Consider the following 17,239-nt stretch of genomic DNA (forward strand, 5'->3'; position numbering starts at 1 on the left):
AGAGGCTCTTAACCGGATTGCGCCTTTACGGCCGATCCGAGGCAGTGGATCCAGGAGGACCCCTTGGTTTACAGAGGAACTCCGGGAGATGAAGCGCCGAAAGAGACGCCTAGAGCAACGATGGAGATCCAGTAAGTCCGAGTCAGACCGAGCACTTTTAACATCCAGCATCAGAGCTTACCTCCGGGCAATTAGGACGACAAAGAGAACATACATTGCCTCTCTGATTGCTTCCGCTGAGTCGCGCCCAGCCGCCTTGTTCAGCATAACCCGTTCCCTCCTAAATAGGAGGGATACGAGCGATCCTTTGCAAGGCAGAGCTGAGGACTACGTCCAATTCCTCGCGGATAAAGTTGCTCGGCTTCGGGTGGACCTGGACTCCAATTCCGCAGAACCAGCTGAGGCACCAGGGGATAATCTGGTAGGACATCACTGGATTGATTTTCAAGCTGTTACCCCTGAGGACGTGGACAAGGCCATGGGAGCTGTAAGTGCCTCCACATGTGTACTGGACCCGTGCCACTCCTGGCTGGTTGCTAACAGCAGGGAGGTGACACGGGGCTGGATCCAGGCGGTCGTTGCCGCCTCCCTTTGGGAGGGGATCTTTCCCCCCGCATTAAAGGCGGCGGTGGTGAGACCCCTCCTGAAGAAGCCATCTTTGGATCCAGCCGTCCTAAACAACTATCGTCCAGTCTCCAACCTCCCCTTTGTGGGGAAGGTTGTTGAGAAGGTGGTAGCCTTTCAGCTCCAGCAGTCCTTGGAGGAAACCGATTATCTAGATCCCTTCCAGTTGGGATTTAGGCCTGGCTACAGCACGGAAACCGCTTTGGTCGCATTGACCGATGATCTCTGGAGAGCCAGGGATGGAGGTCATACCTCCGTCCTAGTGCTCCTTGACTTCTCTGCGGCTTTCGATACCATCGACCATGGTATCCTTCTGCGACAACTGCAGGAGGTGGGGGTGGGAGGCACTGTCCTACGGTGGTTCTCCTCTTACCTCTCGGACAGGTCGCAGTCGGTGTTGGTCGGAGGGCAGAGATCGACCCCTAGGCCCCTAACGTGTGTGGTACCGCAGGGTTCGGTCCTGTCCCCCCTCCTGTTTAATATCTACATGAAACCGCTGGGTGAGATCATTCGACGGCATGGGATAAAATACCACCAATATGCGGACGATACGCAGCTGTATCTGTCCACCCCGTGCCAACTCAATGAAGTGATTGACGTGATGTGCCAGGGCCTCGAGGCTGTTAGGGACTGGATGGGGGTTAACAAGCTTGTACTCAATCCAGATAAGACCGAGTGGCTGCTGTGCTTCCCTCCTATTAATTGGCCAAGTGTTCCATCTCTCAGGCTGGGGGGTCAAACAGTACGCCCCTCAGACAGGGTCCGCAACTTGGGAGTCCTCCTGGACCCACAGCTGACTTTTGAACACCACTTGTCGGCTGTGACCAGGGGGGCATTTGCCCAGGTTCGCCTGGTGCACCAGTAGCGTCCCTACCTGAACCAGGAGGCTCTCACAACAGTCACTCGCGCCCTTGTGACCTCCAGACTGGACTACTGCAACGTGCTCTACATGGGGCAGCCCTTGAAGAGTATTCGGCGACTTCAGCTTGTCCAGAATGCAGCCGCGCGAGCGATTGTGCGTGCACCTCGGTTCACCCACGTAACACCTATCCTCCGTGAGCTGCACTGGCTGCCTATTGGTCTCTGGATATGCTTCAAGGCGTTAGTCGTCACTTATAAAGGTCCACGGTATTGGACCTGGGTACTTGAGAGACCGCCTTCTGCCAATTACCTCCACTAGACCAATTAGATCCCACAGACTAGGCCTCCTCCGAATTCCATCCGCCGGCCAGTGTCGACTGGCGACTACCCGGAGGAGAGCCTTCTCTGTGGCTGCTCCGACCCTTTGGAACGAACTCCCCATGGAGATTCGTACCCTCACCACCCTCCAGGCCTTCCGCAAAGCCCTCAAAACCTGGCTGTTCCGACAGGCCTGGGGCTAAAGATTCGCTGCCCTAGTTCGAATGGTATGACTGTTGTGCTTTTTAATTATGTATTGTTTTGTGTTGTTACTAAACTGTCTGTATCCCCCCTTCCCTTTTTGAGCTGTGAGCCGCCCTGAGTCCCCTTAGGGAAAAGGGCGGCATACAAATGAAAATAAACTAAACTAAACTAAACTAAACTAAAACTAAACTCTTCTTCTCCACCAACATTGAAGCATGTGATCATTTTTTCTGGTCAGGGCTCAAGCCATGTGGCCCTGTCCAACAATAAACAATCTTTCCAAGCAGCCTCCATGTCTCCAGCGTCTTCTTCCCCACTTGGAGTCGAACCCAAAAGGACATTTCTTTCATCAGTAATGAATATGATTGTAAATTTTAATTGTTGGCACAAAATATTTGTACCCAGATGATACACTGTTTAATGGAAAATGGGTTGCTTATATTAAAATAAAAACAATTATTTTAAAAAAAGGTTGGTAAAGTTTTGGGACCAAGATGGGCTGCCTGTAGTTTAAGGTCAACCCTATCTATGTGGTGTGCTTATCCAGCCCTACATCAGTATTTTCATGCAAATAAAAAAAAATGCTCAGGTACGGCTGCCCGACCTGAAAATATATCTTTTATAACTGATTTGGCATTGATGATCGATATTCTATATGAAATTTCTCTTCTGTCAAATGCACTGCAAGCAAGAAATACAGACTTCCTAAAGGCTGATAAACCTTTGATGAGACCAATTAAAGCGTTCGAAATGAGTAAATTGAATACATGATTTAAAATGATAAAAATGTACCCATGTATATCTGATGGATGATTTCTGACTTTATATATAATTGAAAGCGGTGATGCACCGATGTTTGTGACCAAACGGCATGCTACACACTTATGTAATTGATGGTATTTTTTATATTATTTGTATGTTTGTCTGTGTTTGTTTTTTTTTTAAAAAAAACTTAAAGGTTCAATGGTGGAAGGAGCTACTTCCTTGGCTGTGGCTCAGAGCAAGACACGTGAGAGAGGGAATGTGGGATGCTGGGAAGTGCATACAGGAGGAAATGAGTTTCATCAAATTTCTCCTGGTCAGCAGCTCTTGATGGCCAACAATTCCGCTCTTTGTCCTAAAAAGAGGGGAGCACTAATACGTTTCTCATGGTTGAGGCTGGTTATAATCCAGCCAGTTGGACCCTCTGGGCCTCCAGGAGGTCTTCAGCATGACTTCTTCTCTATCCCAGGCAGGAGCTGCTGCCCCCCCCCCCCAATTAACTGGCTGTCCTCTTTTTGCCGTCTATCAGACCACAGACCGCCTTTGTCACTTCAGCTGAGGAGGAGAGCGAGCTCCGCGCAAGAAGCGAAGAAAGTGGGAGGGGGGATCCGTTCGGGGGGCGGGGGGGGTGCAGCTCAAGCGGAGCTAGCTATTTGCGATGGGTCAGAAAACCCCACAGCGCTGGGGGTAAAACCGGCCCTCCGGCTGCCAGGGAGGGAGGAAAAAGGAAACGCATTCGGTAAGAGCAGGGAGGGCTGTGTGTGTCAGCATAGCCAGTGCATGACTCATCAGCGGCGAATTTAACAGCAAAAGTGGCCGAGGGGATTTCAGAGCAGATTTCAGCTCTGCGCTAAATGGGCAGAGAAAGCAGCGGATGTTTTGGGCTGAAGTCTGATGGCCTCGGGGTGCGGGTGTAAAAGGCGCAGGTATACCATATAGAATAGAATAACCGAGTTGGAAGGGACCTTGGAGGTCTTCTAGTCCAACCCCCTGCTTAGTCAGGAAACAGATAAATGGCTATCCAACATCTTGTTAAAATCTTCCAGTATTGGAGCATTCACAACTTCTGGAGGCAAATTGTTCCACTGATTAATTGTTCTCGCTGTCAGGACATTTCTCCATATTTCTAGGCTGCTTCTCTCCTTTATTACTTTCTACCCTTTGCTTCTTGTCCTGCCCTCAGGTGCCTTGGAGAATAGCTTGACTCCCTCTTCTTTGTGGCAGCCTCTGAGATATTGGAACACTGGTATCATGTCTCCCTAGTCCTCCTTTTTATCAGAATAGACATACCTAGTTCCTGCAGCTGTTCTTCATATATTTCAGCCTCCAGTCCCCTGATCCTCTTTGTTGCTGTTCTCTGCACTCTTTCTAGAGTCTCCACATCTTTTCTACATCGTGGCAACCAAAACTGGATGCAGTATTCCAAGTGTGGCCTTACTAAGGCTTTATAAAGTGATATTAACACGTTCACGTAGAGTGTTAATCAGAAGCAACTAATGACTGAAACCTTCCTTGCATTGTGTTTATGTCCCTCATTTGTAAATTGATAACAGAAGATGAAAAATAGAGGAAGCCAATTGAAACAAAGGAGACAATGGAGGGACTTTGAATATGGATATTCGGCACTTGTTTTTACTTCCTTGCTCAGATATAAATAGGAATTGATTACAAATTAAAACACAGAAAGTTCTTAAAAGAGGCCGAGGGAAGGACGAGAGAAGGGAGAGGTTTCCTGCTGGAAAAGGTGAATGTGAGGAAAAGACCCAGGCAGGACACATGTTCCCTCCCCCACCCCCCACTTTCAGGTCCCACCCACCCAGTCACAAACCCTTCCAGAACCTCACCCTTCAGCTCACTGGCACCAGGGACCCCAGCCCAGCCCACAGGAATAAGAGGGGTGTCCGGTGCAGCAGAATTGCCCTCCGACCACACGCCCATTCACACCTATGACCGAAGCCCCACTTCGCAGCCAGAACCTGAAAGTGAAGCCATCAAGCAGTGCCAGAAGAGCAGCAAACTCCACCTGAGTTCTGTGGAAGGTTTTTCCCATCCTACTGCACCCATCCTTGGCCGGGGTAGAAAGCCTATCCCGGTGGGATTTGACTCACTGGCAGTAGCCCACTTGTCGGCAATTGGTTGGGGTTTGAGATCCCCCCCAAACTCTGCTGCAGGCTGATCACTAGCTGGATAGGTTGACACCCCCCCCCAGCCCTGGTGTTGGGCCATCTGTACCCCGGGTGAAGGTGAATCCCATTGTTTCCATTCCAGAGCTCAGGTTGTGGGCTGACCCTCATTTTGCTGTGTGGAAGGAGCAAGTATCTCCACCCCAGGGCACTATGAAGTCTCGACCTGCAAAGGTGAATGTTGGCTGGGCCAGAGTCCACCTGAGAGTCTTGGTGCTAAGGCAAGGGATCGCTCCACTTATGTTAAAATGTCTAAATTGATCTGGAAGGCCGGCCAGCTACTGACTGTGTGACAGTGGTGGGAATCCCCAATCTTTGGAGCGCAGGATTGGCATCTGCTTTGGCAGTCTCCATTCGTGGGCCGAGGCTGATCTTGCACCCATCTATGGCTCCAACAGCATCTCCTTTGGGGGGGGGGGGGAGTGACTCCTGTGGCTTCCCTTTGCAAAGTCAGGTTCGGCTTCAAGGCTCGCTCAGGAGCTGGCTCTTTGCGCCGGGCTCCCAGCTGGCATTCCCTCTCCACGGTCTCCGCAGCTTCCACCATGGCTTAGTGTTGTGGCCCAGCAGGATCCGGTTGAGCTGCTGATGGACTCGGATAGCGAGGAACCATATGAGTCTGCCAGGGAAGATGTGGAGGACTTGGGAAGGCAAGTAGATGATCTCAACATAGATCGCCAGGCCGTCATCTACGGCTCCCTCCGTGGACTTCTTCTCTTCCTCCATTTTTCCAGAGTCTTTGCATTGCCCGGGTTTTCGTTCATGCTGGGGCTCAGGACCCCAGACAGCACCCTGAGGTTCGAGGTAGCTGGTGAGGTATTTTAAAGAAGATTTGGGTTATTAATGTCAGGATTTTAAATAGTATCCAAAAGTAAATCAGAGTCTGAGGCAAAGGATTCCTCAAAGTTCCAATTTATTAAGAGAGCCATGTTGGCACATCTGGGAAAACCCAAATCTGAATGCTACCAGTTTTATCAACAATTAGTGATTGGATTAATGTAACAGAGGACAGAATATTGAATATTGAGGGATATGATTTGGTATATGGTTGGCATGCTTATTTAGTACATAATAAGAAGGTGGACAGGATTTTTAAAAGCCACATATTAAGGAATGCTCTATTGCGTGTCTGGAAAAAATATCAATATAAATTAAAGATGGCTTTCAGACCTGACAGTAGCAACATCAGAAAAAAAAACAATACACAATCACAGAAAATACACATATCATTAAATGCATAAAATATCAAAGAGATTAAATCTTACCACACATTATCAATGAAAGGGAAGCAGGAGCACTTTGCAGGCTTTTCAAATTCTCTGCATGCTATGTTTTCCACAAAAAATGAGGCTTGCAGAGGGTTTGGGATGGCTGCAGAGTGCCTCTTCAAAATCTTCAAAGTCTTATACTCCAGTGCATCTTATACTCTGAAAAGTATGGTAAATAGTTTATCTCAAAATTATAACCAAAAAGGAAAAAGTAATCACACATCTTTGCCCTTGGACCTTCAAGGTTTTGGGGAAACAAGCAGGTCACCTGTTTCCTCTGGAAGATTAAAAGGGGAGGGGCTGCTGGACCTTCAGGGGGAAATCTTCCATTGGGGCAGGGGCTGTAACAGAAAAGTCACACTTCCGAGGACCCACAAGGGGGCAAAACTTAAGAGGAGAGACCTGGACTGTGCCTACCCTATCTCCTCTGGAGGGATCATGGGTCTCTCAAATAAGGAGGGCTGCCCTGCTTTGTCTCTGCATGGATGGGATGAGAGACCACCAGGAACAATCAGAACGGGAGGCTGACTATTTCAGCACCTGGAAAGAAGTGCAACCCATATTCTGCCTTTCTGTTAAGGAAACCATATTTGGGTTGAGAGTGGTTGCCTTCCCCCCAAAAGAGGGTTTGCTTTTACTGGAGAAAAGAAAAGTAACAGAAGGAGGTTGCACCCTCCCTGGACTCTGTCCAAGGGTTCATTTGGGTCTGATGGGATTAGGCAAAAAGATGGCCTGGATTTGACCTTTGCCATGTCCAAAAAAATGAGGGCAAAGGCCCTTCTAATATTCCCCAGGTCCCATTCACACCTATGGCAAAATCCCACTGAATCCATGGTTGCTCAGCTTGGCTGAGAGTTGCAAAGTTACCAGGGAAAGGGATAAATCCCCAAATACACACACACACACACACACTCACAAACACACAAACACACACACAAACAGCAACATCCAGGTATGATTCAGAAACCACACCCAAATCCAAACTAAGATGCAAGTCTGAGAAGTAGGTCTGAAGTCCAACTGGAAGTCAAATGAAGTACAGATTGGAAGTGAAATGTACATTAGTCATGGAGTTAAAGGGAAGTGTGATTATTTCTAACACTGAATTTTTGAAATATTGGACCAAGTAGGCTAGTACGTGCTGGTATCACTCATTAGGAGGAAAGAGGCTAATTGCAATAGAGTAGCCTCACCAACTTCCATTCTACGGTGAAAGAGGCAGTTTCTACTCATCCTTCTTCATCCACTGCAGCTGCAATCCTTCTCCATCCTGGGCTTCTGTCTGAGTCTGTGAGTCCTCCAACTGCAGCTGCGTCTCTCTGCTTTCCTCTCCAGCCAGGTGCTCATCTGCTTGTTCCTCTAAAGGCCCCATTTAGGTTCCTGGGCTCACTTCTTCCTCCATCCCCTCCATTCCTGGCTTCGGGGCATCAGCATCTTTCAAACGTCCCCGCACAGTGAAATCTCCACAGCTTTCCTTGTTGTTTGAATAGGCATCTGGAGAAGCCTTCAGAGATGTTTCCTCTCCTCCTAGCTCTGTTTTCTCTCCACAGCAACCCTGTAGGGAAGGAAGCAACCAAAGAGGAGAAAGTTTTGCATTGCCGCTCCATATAAACAGGTCCTCCCTGAGAGAAGCGATTATCCCTTCTCCCACCAGTGCTTCCTTCCTCTTTTCTCTCTTATACCTCCAGCTCATGATCACCAAGACGCCTTTATCGTAGAGGGCCTCCCCCATCTTTTTCCAGTCTACCCTCTCTTTCTCCCCCTCCCCTCCTTCCTGGACAGAAATCCCCCATTTTCCCAGGGTTCCCCACTTCTTGTTCCCAGCCCTTTTCCTGTCTCATTCTCCTTCCTTGGAGCTGGAGGGCCAGAGGAGCTGAGCTTTGACTGATTTTTCCTTGTATAGGAACCAGATCAGAGGGTTCCCAAGAGGAGGAGCTGAGCCCCAGAGGAGCCCCAGACAGCCCACCATCCCTCCATGGCTGCCTTGGGAAGACTTTGAGGATGGATTCCCCACCCCAACAATCCTGAAGGTGTTGGCTCTCAGGTATTCTCCAAGCCCCAGGTTTTGTCTAAAATCAGAAATGAGGAGGTGATAAACTGCCTGGGAAAGCCAAGGGAAATCATCAAAACAATTAAAAAGTGAAAGTTAGAATATTTTGGACATGTGATGCGACACCTAGAAAAATACGGCATCCTTCACTTAATCCTCCAGGAAAGATTAAAGGCAAATGAGGCCCAAGCAGAAGAAGAACATCATGGCTTCAAAATCTAAGGGACCGGTTTGGACAAAACACAGCAGAACTTAGGTGAAAGAATGATCAACCCAAGGTAAAGAAACTTTACATTTGGATTAAAAAGAGACCCGGAGCGGAATTTAGCGGCTATTTGACAGACGGGGGATTTAAACAGGGGGGGGGGGGGAAGGCACGGTGACAATAATGGAAAGCTCTAGAAGACTTTTATCCCCAAAATTTGGACCTGGGAACATTAAAAACAATAAAAGCACTCGGAGGGAATTTTCCTTTCTTTCTTTTGCTACCTTTTCATATTTTTGGAATAGACTTTGACAGCTTTTGACAGCTAGAACACATTGCTTTAAGTTTAAGCAGAGAGGGAGCCATCTCGTGGTGAAAAGAATTTGTCAGGAGAAACCACACCTGCTGTCTGACCTTGAATGTAACAAAAAAAAATACTTTGAAGCTGTGAGAATCAACAAAGAGGATTTGTTTTTGCAACAGTGTTTTGGACTGGACTTACTGTTTTGGTGGAAGATAAAAAACAAATAAAAAGTGGAAGTGGACTTAGAAATTGGAAATAAGAAAAGGGAAAAAGAACTCTAATCCTTGTGATATAATAGAAAGCTTAAAAATTGTTAAACTAATTAAACAGATAATATGGAAGTTTGGATGTATAATGAAATACTTGATATGTTAAAAATGCACATAAATGCTAAATGGGGGGAAAACAGTGGAAACTCAGAGGTAACACTTAGAACAAGAAGGAGAAAAAGAGAAAGAAAAGGGATTGTATGAAGATCAGGAAGATATTATAGAAGAAAAAGAGATTGAAAAAGAAAAGAATTTAGATGATTATTCTGGGATTTACAGTTATGTACTCAAGGGGCTGCCCTTGAAGAGCATCCGGCGACTTCAGCTAGTCCAGAATGCGGCCGCGCGAGTGATTGTGGGTGCACCTCAGTTCGCCCACATAACACCTATCCTCCGCGAGCTGCGCTGGCTACATGTTGATCTCCGGGTGCGCTTCAAGGTGCTACTTACCACCTATAAAGCCCTTCATGGTAGTGGATCTAGGTACTTGAGAGACCGCCTCCTGCCAATTACCTCCTCACGACCCATTAGATCGCATAGATTGGGCCTCCTCCGAGTTCCATCTGCCAGTCAGTGTCGACTGGCAACTACGCGGAGGAGAGCCTTTTCAGTTGCAGCTCCGACCCTTTGGAATGATCTCCCCGTGGAGATTCGTACCCTCACCACTCTCCAGACCTTCCACACAGCCCTCAAGACCTGGCTATCCCGTCAGGCCTGGGGTTAAAGATTATATTCCATCCCCGCCCGAATGTTGAATGAATGTTGCTTTACTCTTTTAATTATGTATTGTCCTATATGTCTTTGTATGTTTCCCCTTGCTATATAAGTTGTAAGCCACCCTGAGTCCCCTCAGGGAAAAGGGCGGCCTATAAATAAACTTAACTACAACTTAACTACAACTACTACTAAAGGAGACAAGGGAGAAGTGGCTCCAAAGAAGGGAAATAACAAAGGTGGAACCTGGGAAAGAAGAGGGGGAAATTGGGGGGGGGGGGGGGAGATACTGAAACAACAAAATTAAAAAGAAGAAAAAAATTGGAAAGGGAAAAATACAGGAATTTTAAGATCAGGAAAAGAAAAAAAATAGGCAAATGGGTGGAGAGAAGAGCATATGAGAGAAATGAAGTTCTTGAGAGATGGCTGAAAGCAGGAAAGAAAGAAAAGGATTTATTAGTAGAATAGAATGAAACTTAGTAAATATAGCCAACGGTATATATTCAATAAAATGTGTGGGATATAGATTAAAATTACTATTTGTAGACAACTAATTAAATGAAATGTTTACTATATAAAATTAAACTTGAGGATATGTATCATTAATAGTAAAACAGAATAATAGATGTAAGTGATGTGTTAAATTTGATTAACTTTGAGAGGCAAAAGGGTATTGTTTATAGATTAAGAAAAAAATTAAATTAAGCGGGAGAATATGGAATAAAACTAAGATGACTGAAACGTAAAATGGAAATATGGTGTAAAATGTAATATGCATAATAGAAGAGGTATAGGGGATGGGGTGGGAACCAGGACAACACTTTGTTCACAAAATAAGTTAAAAATATGTAACAAAAAATAAATGAATAAAACTTTGGGGAAAAAACCCACAGCAGCATTTTTCTGTGTGGCTGTTGATAAAAGTAGAATCACCAACATGATCGCCAACTTCCGATGATGGATATGCTACAAGAAAAAGAAGATAATAGTGGGCCTCACCTCTGATGTCGTTTTGGATGGGAACATCGCCTGTGAGTGAATCTCATCTTCAGTGCCATCAGTAGGGGAAGAATGAAGTTTTTCTAAAGGAAGGTGATTGAGGTCAGTTTTCTTTGCTTGATGGAGTTTTTTCCTGTAGTTCAGCCAGCAGCCTAATAGATGGCAAAGAGAGAAGATAGTTAATTTATTTCTGGAGCAGCAGCTCCTGCCTGAGATGGATTTAAGCTGAAGACCCCAAGGGGGCCAGGTGGTAAAACTGCCTGGATTGTAACTCAGCATCTTGATTTGCTTATTATAAATGAAAGGCAAAACTGTTGGCTGTCTAGAGGTGCTGACCATGGGGAAGTGGAAGGGACATTCCTGGGAGTTATTGAGAAATGATCAAGTTGAAACTGTTCATGTTCCTATTTGAGCTCCTACAGGACAACATGGTCCTGTTTCTCCACCACCAGTGAAACCATTCAGAGATGGCCAGCAGTGCTGTTCCCAGTAGGGGTTTCTATTAAATCAGGGGTCAGCAACCCGAGGCTCTGGAGCTGCACGTGGCTCTTTCATCCCTCTACTGCGGCTCCCAGTCCCTCAAAATATGCATCACAACCACCAATGTGTGATACTTGCTGGCATGTGCATCTAATAAGCTTTTCGACCCCCAGTAGGCAAACCATGGATAAATCCAGGAAAAGAAAAGTCTCAGAAGAAAACAGAACATTTAATGCTAGTTTTGTGGCTGCTCAGGAAATAGTGAGGCACGGGAAGGGTTTTGTGGCTCGTGGTGTTTTCTTTTCTGTGGGAAATGGGTCCAAATGGCTCTCTGAGTGTTTAAGGTTGCCGACCCCTGTACTAACCCATCAGTGACTTTTATTCAATGATGCTGCACCTCTGGGAATTCTGTTATTGGTCCAAGACAGATGACGTTCCCCCATGTGTGTTTTGATTTATCCTCCAAAACCCCAATCCCAACCTATCCTCATAGGACCATGGCCAACATCATTTGCTTTTGAGCAAGGATGTTAAACTTTTGGGAATTGGTACAAGACAGATGGTGTTCCCCACATAATCCAAACATGCCAGTTCTTAACCCAATTCTCACAACATTTGTTTTGATTTAACTCCACTCCCAACCCAGTAAGGTCCAAGTACCAGCAATCTTGGCTGATCTTGAAAAGTTTATCACTTTCACCTGAGACTGGCAAGCAAGCCAGACCAATTGCAAGAAAGTCAGAAGGCCCATCCTAGAGGAGAGAAATGGCAAAGCACTTCTGAGGACGTGGACAAGGCCATGGGAGCCGTAAGTGCCTCCACATGTGTACTGGACCCGTGCCCCTCCTGGCTGGTTGCTAACAGCAGGGAGGTGACATGCGGCTGGATCCAGGCGGTTGTTACCGCCTCCCTTCGGGTGGGGTTCTTTCCCCCCACTTTAAAGGCGGTGGTGGTGAGACCCCTTCTGAAGAAGCCATCTTTGGATCCAGCCGTTTTAAACAACTATCGTCCAGTCTCCAACCTCCCCTTCGTGGGGAAGGTTGTTGAGAAAGTGGTAGCCTTTCAGCTCCGGCGGGCCTTGGAGGAAACCGATTATCTAGATCCCTTCCTGTCGGGATTTAGACCTGGCTACAGCACGGAAACCGCTTTGGTCATGCTGACCGATGATCTCTGGAGAGCCAGGGATGGAGGTTATGCCTCCGTCCTAGTGCTCCTTGACCTCTCTGTGGCCTTCGATACCATCGACCATGGTATCCTTCTGCGACGACTGCGGGAGGTGGGGGTGGGAGGCACTGTTCTACGGTGGTTCTTCTCTTACCTCTCGGACAGGTCGCAGTCGGTGTTGGTCAGAGGGCAGAGATCGACCCCTAGGCCCCTGAATTATGGGGTGCCGCAGGGTTCGGTCCTGTCCCCCCTCCTGTTTAATATCTACATGAAACCGCTGGGTGAGATCATTTGACGGCACGGGATAAAATACCATCAGTATGCGGACGATACACAGTTGTATCTGTCCGCCCTGTGCCAACTCAGTGAAGCAGTTGACGTGATGTGCCAGTGCCTCGAGGCTGTTAGGGCCTGGATGGGGGTTAACAAGCTTGTACTCAATCCGGATAAGACCGAGTGGCTGGTGTGTTTCCCTCCTACTAATTGGCCAAGTTTTCCATCTCTCAGGCTGGGGGGGTCAAACAGTATGCCCCTCAGACAGGGTTCGCAATTTGGGAGTCCTCCTGGATCCACAGCTGACTTTCGAACACCACTTGTCGGCTGTGACCAGGGGGGCATTTGCCCAGGTTCGCCTGGTGCACCAGTTGCGCCCCTACCTGAACCGGGAGGCCCTCACAAAAGTCACTCATGCCCTTGTGACCTCTAGACTGGACTACTGCAACGTGCTCTACATGGGGCAGCCCTTGAAGAGCATTCGGAGACTTCCACACGAGCGATCGTGGGTGCACCTCGGTTCACCCACGTAACACCTATCCTCCGCGAGCTGCACTGGCTGCCTATTGGTCTCTGGATACGCTTCAAGGCGCTAGTCGCCACTTATAAAGCCCTTCATGGTATTGGACGTGGGTACTTGAGAGACCGCCTGCTGCCAATTACCTCCAATAGACCGATTAGATCCCACAGATTAGGCCTCCTCCGAATTCCATCCGCCGGCCAATGCCGACTGGCGACTACCCGGAGGAGAGCCTTCTCTGTGGCTGCTCCGACCCTCTGGAACAAACTCCCCGTGGAGATTCGAACCCTCACCACCCTCCAGGCCTTCCGCAAAGCCCTTAAAACCTGGCTGTTCCGACAGGCCTGGGGCTAAAGAGCTGTTGCCCCCCCGCCTCGAATGGTACGACTGTTGTGTGTTTTTAAATTATGTATTGTTATGTTTCGTCTTTTTATGTCCTGTCTGTACCCCACTTCCCTAATTTGAATTGTGAGCTGCCCTGAGTCCCCTTTGGGGAAAAGGGCGGCATATAAATGTAATAAAATCAAATCAATCAAATTCTGCCTTGTTGCTGAGAAAATGACCTGGTTGTGTTGAGCCACACTTGCTGAAGCTCAACTAAGGAAACACTTCCTACATCTCACATCTCTTGTTCTGAGCCAAGGAAGCAGTGACTCCTTCCATGGCTGGACCTTCCCTTCTACAGTTGTCTGTCCCCTAGTGTGATTGCAAGTAGGGGCAGAAAACATGGGTCACCTCTTTCCATTACCCCCACCTTTAACTGAAGCTTCCCTGAAGGTCCCTCTTGATCATCTTCAGGGCAAGATTATGGCTTTTCTGGCAATTCAGACATTATTTATGGGACTTTTCTTTGACTCCTGAACCCCTGATGTTTGATATTTGCTCCTCTGAAGAAAGTCCATGGAGGCCAAAGAGGCTCCCCCCCCCCCAACAGCAGCATGGTTGAACATTCTGAGATTTGCAGGAAGTGAAAAAAATGGCTGCACAGTTTCTTCTTCCTTCTTAATTCTCATTCGAAATTAGAATTGCAGGCAAGGGCCTTGTGGGGATCCTGGCTGCAAATGTCAGGGAGGTTCTCTCCCATCACCCCAGATCCATCAACACAGAAAGACACAGGATTTGGGGTCAATAGATGTATTTTGCTTACCAATCTGGAAGAGAGTCACAGCTCCCAAGATTATAACAATCACAATTACCACCGAAAGAAATAACGTCCCATCTAAAGAAAGTGAAAAATGGTTCTGATTAGACAGATGCTGACTTCCCTTACATGGAAATGCTGAGAAATGGACGTTTTTCCCAACCTGAACTAGTTTCCAGGCAGTTCCCACACCTGAAGGAAGCTTTCCTCCCCTCTGAGGGGCAGAAGGCCTTGAAGGGCAGAAGGAAGAACTACAACCAAGGCAGCAGGCAGATAAATGGTGCTTCAGCCTGGGCCAAGAAATCAGATTAAATAAATGTGTCTCGCAGATCCCTCCCTTCTTTACCTGGAGCTAAACGGAGGGAGGAGAAAACATGTGCAGATTGCAATAGTTAAGAATATTATAGTTTTGCAAAAGGAATAGTTCTGAAGTAGCCGGCATTGGTTTTTATCTTGCTGGGCTATCAAAATCCAGCCTCCCTGGACCTCCAATTGTACGTCCGGCACCATTGAAAGCCTGATCTGTGAACTCTGCAGCCAGCTCCAATCTCTCCTTATCGGAGGGTCCAAATTTGGACCATAGCCACTCTGTAGGAGTGGTGGACCGCGTAGCAGGTAGAGGGGAGCCACATCTCCCCTCCCTGATTAGGACAGACCCCTCAGCCAACAGGGAGCAGCGGCAGCAAACATGGCTGCCATGAAGCAGAAGACAGCCTGAAAACCTAAGATTGTGCAGGAGGAGAGAAAGTGAGTGGCTTGTGAACTGGGTAAGAGAGTATTTTTTATTGAAAAATGACCCCAAGAAATTCAAGGTGGGAGCGTATGGGAACTATTGGCTAGTGGCAGAACAAGCACATTTAAAAAATCAGAATATTTAAGAAGAGCGTTGTTTTTTTTAAAGAAAATTAAGGAAAGGAAAATTGAACTCTCAAAGTGAAGATGTGGGATTGAAAAGGTATTTTAAATAATACTGGAATTTGATGTGCAGCTTGTTTTTTTACAATTACAAATGTTGCCCTACTACTGGATTTATAACTTAAAACAATTAAAATTGGACTATTAGCATTAAGCAGAGAGGCAGAACCAAGTGGAAGTCGGAGCGCCATCTGCTGCTAAAAGGAGAGCTGTGCAATTTTGGAACTGTTTAAATTGCTGGATTATAAATATCTACCTTAAAATTACTGGAAACTTAAACAATAAACAAGACTTTTAACCAAGTGATTCTGAATATTGTTGAGCAAATTAAAGTGATTGAAACAAATTAAACTCCTGGTTTCTTTTTTAAAAAATTGGATTGACTGTAAAATGGAAGCAAGTGGAAACAAAGAAATGGAGCTGATCTACCAAGATATTAAGGATTTTATAAAAGAACAAAACAAGGAGATGAAAAAAAAATGGTTATATAGAACATATAGATCAAAAATTGGAAAATATAATACAAGGAACAACAAATAAAGAATAGGTGAAGGAGGAAAGAATGGAATCACTAGAATGAGCAGAGGAGTGGAAGACAACAAGAAGAAGATATTAGTACAATTGATGGTGAATAAGGGATTAGAACAGAAGGGAAATATTCTGAAAGATGTGAAAAGGAAATGGGAGAAACAGGAGAACAGCTGGAGAGAGGAAATGGGGGGTTAGAACAGGCAGCCATAGAACTAGACAGTGGGGGGAAAGGACGAAAGGAGAGAAAACTAGAGGGGATAGTCATAACACAGATTCAAAAATAGGTGGGATAAAAGAATTAAAAGAAGTGTATGGGAGACAACCCCCCCAAAAGAAGATTAAAAATTTGGATGAGGGTGAAAGATGTGGGATAGAGGGAAAGAAAAAGAATGTAAAGTAAAATATGCTATGAAAGTATTTCAACAATGTGTATGAATATTAGAATTATATAAGTTGGAGAACTGCTTTGTATGTGGTGTAAGAGATAAAAATCATTTTTGAATATATATTAGTAAGGTAATAATGTAATGTATATTATTATTATAATTATGTAGGTTGAAAAGTAGTTTGTAAATTAGATAAATAGAATTTGTATAAGGGTATTATTAAATATTATTAAAAGGTGATTAACAGTGAAAAGCTAGGATTAAGTAATTTGAGATTAGAGAAATAAAGAACATATTTCAATGAAAACAAGAGTATTAATATCAGAAACATAAGGATTGAAGGGTTGGGAAAATATTAAATATGTAAAAATGTGATTAACAATGAATATACACTAAATGTTTGAAAGATCATGACTGATGTTAGAAGTGCATATTGAAATAATTGAATAATGAAAAAAGTAAAGATTACATCTTTGAATATTAGAATGATTGGGGAAGGAGGGAAGACTATGATAGAGGTAGAGATAAGTAATAAATAGTAAAAACAGATGTTAAGATGATACAACATATGGCAGAAATATGAGAAGATTTAGAATTGAAGGATGATAGCAGAAATTATGTATTAGTAAAACTAAAAATGAAAAGTAATTATTAGGAATAATAGTTCCGTTTATTTGTATTGAACTGTATGACACCCAGGAATCAAACCATTAATGCAATAAGATGTATAAAAATAACAAATTTAAAAAATGTTATTAATTAAAAAAATCCAGCCTCTTCTGCTGAAAAGCACATTGAATGACCTGGTGCAACTTGTCCCATCAGATAATTCTGCCAGAAAACAAAACCGTGTTTCGAATCTCTCATATCTTCTATCTCCATATCGTATCATATTCTTTATTTTTAAATTTCCACTTCCAACTCCAGTCTCAATAACCACTTCTTTACCACCACTGGGCACAGTCCTAAATTTCCTCCTTTCCTTCGGAAAATTTTAAATGACATAGCAGAAAACCAGCCAACATTGTTGAATAACCTACACATTTTTATTTATTTATTTAATAAATATAG

This window comes from Thamnophis sirtalis, unplaced genomic scaffold (assembly GCF_051295495.1).
Source record: "Thamnophis sirtalis isolate CommonGarterSnake01/CBP01778 unplaced genomic scaffold, rThaSir2_p1.2 scaffold_3, whole genome shotgun sequence".
Taxonomy (NCBI): domain Eukaryota; kingdom Metazoa; phylum Chordata; class Lepidosauria; order Squamata; family Natricidae; genus Thamnophis; species Thamnophis sirtalis.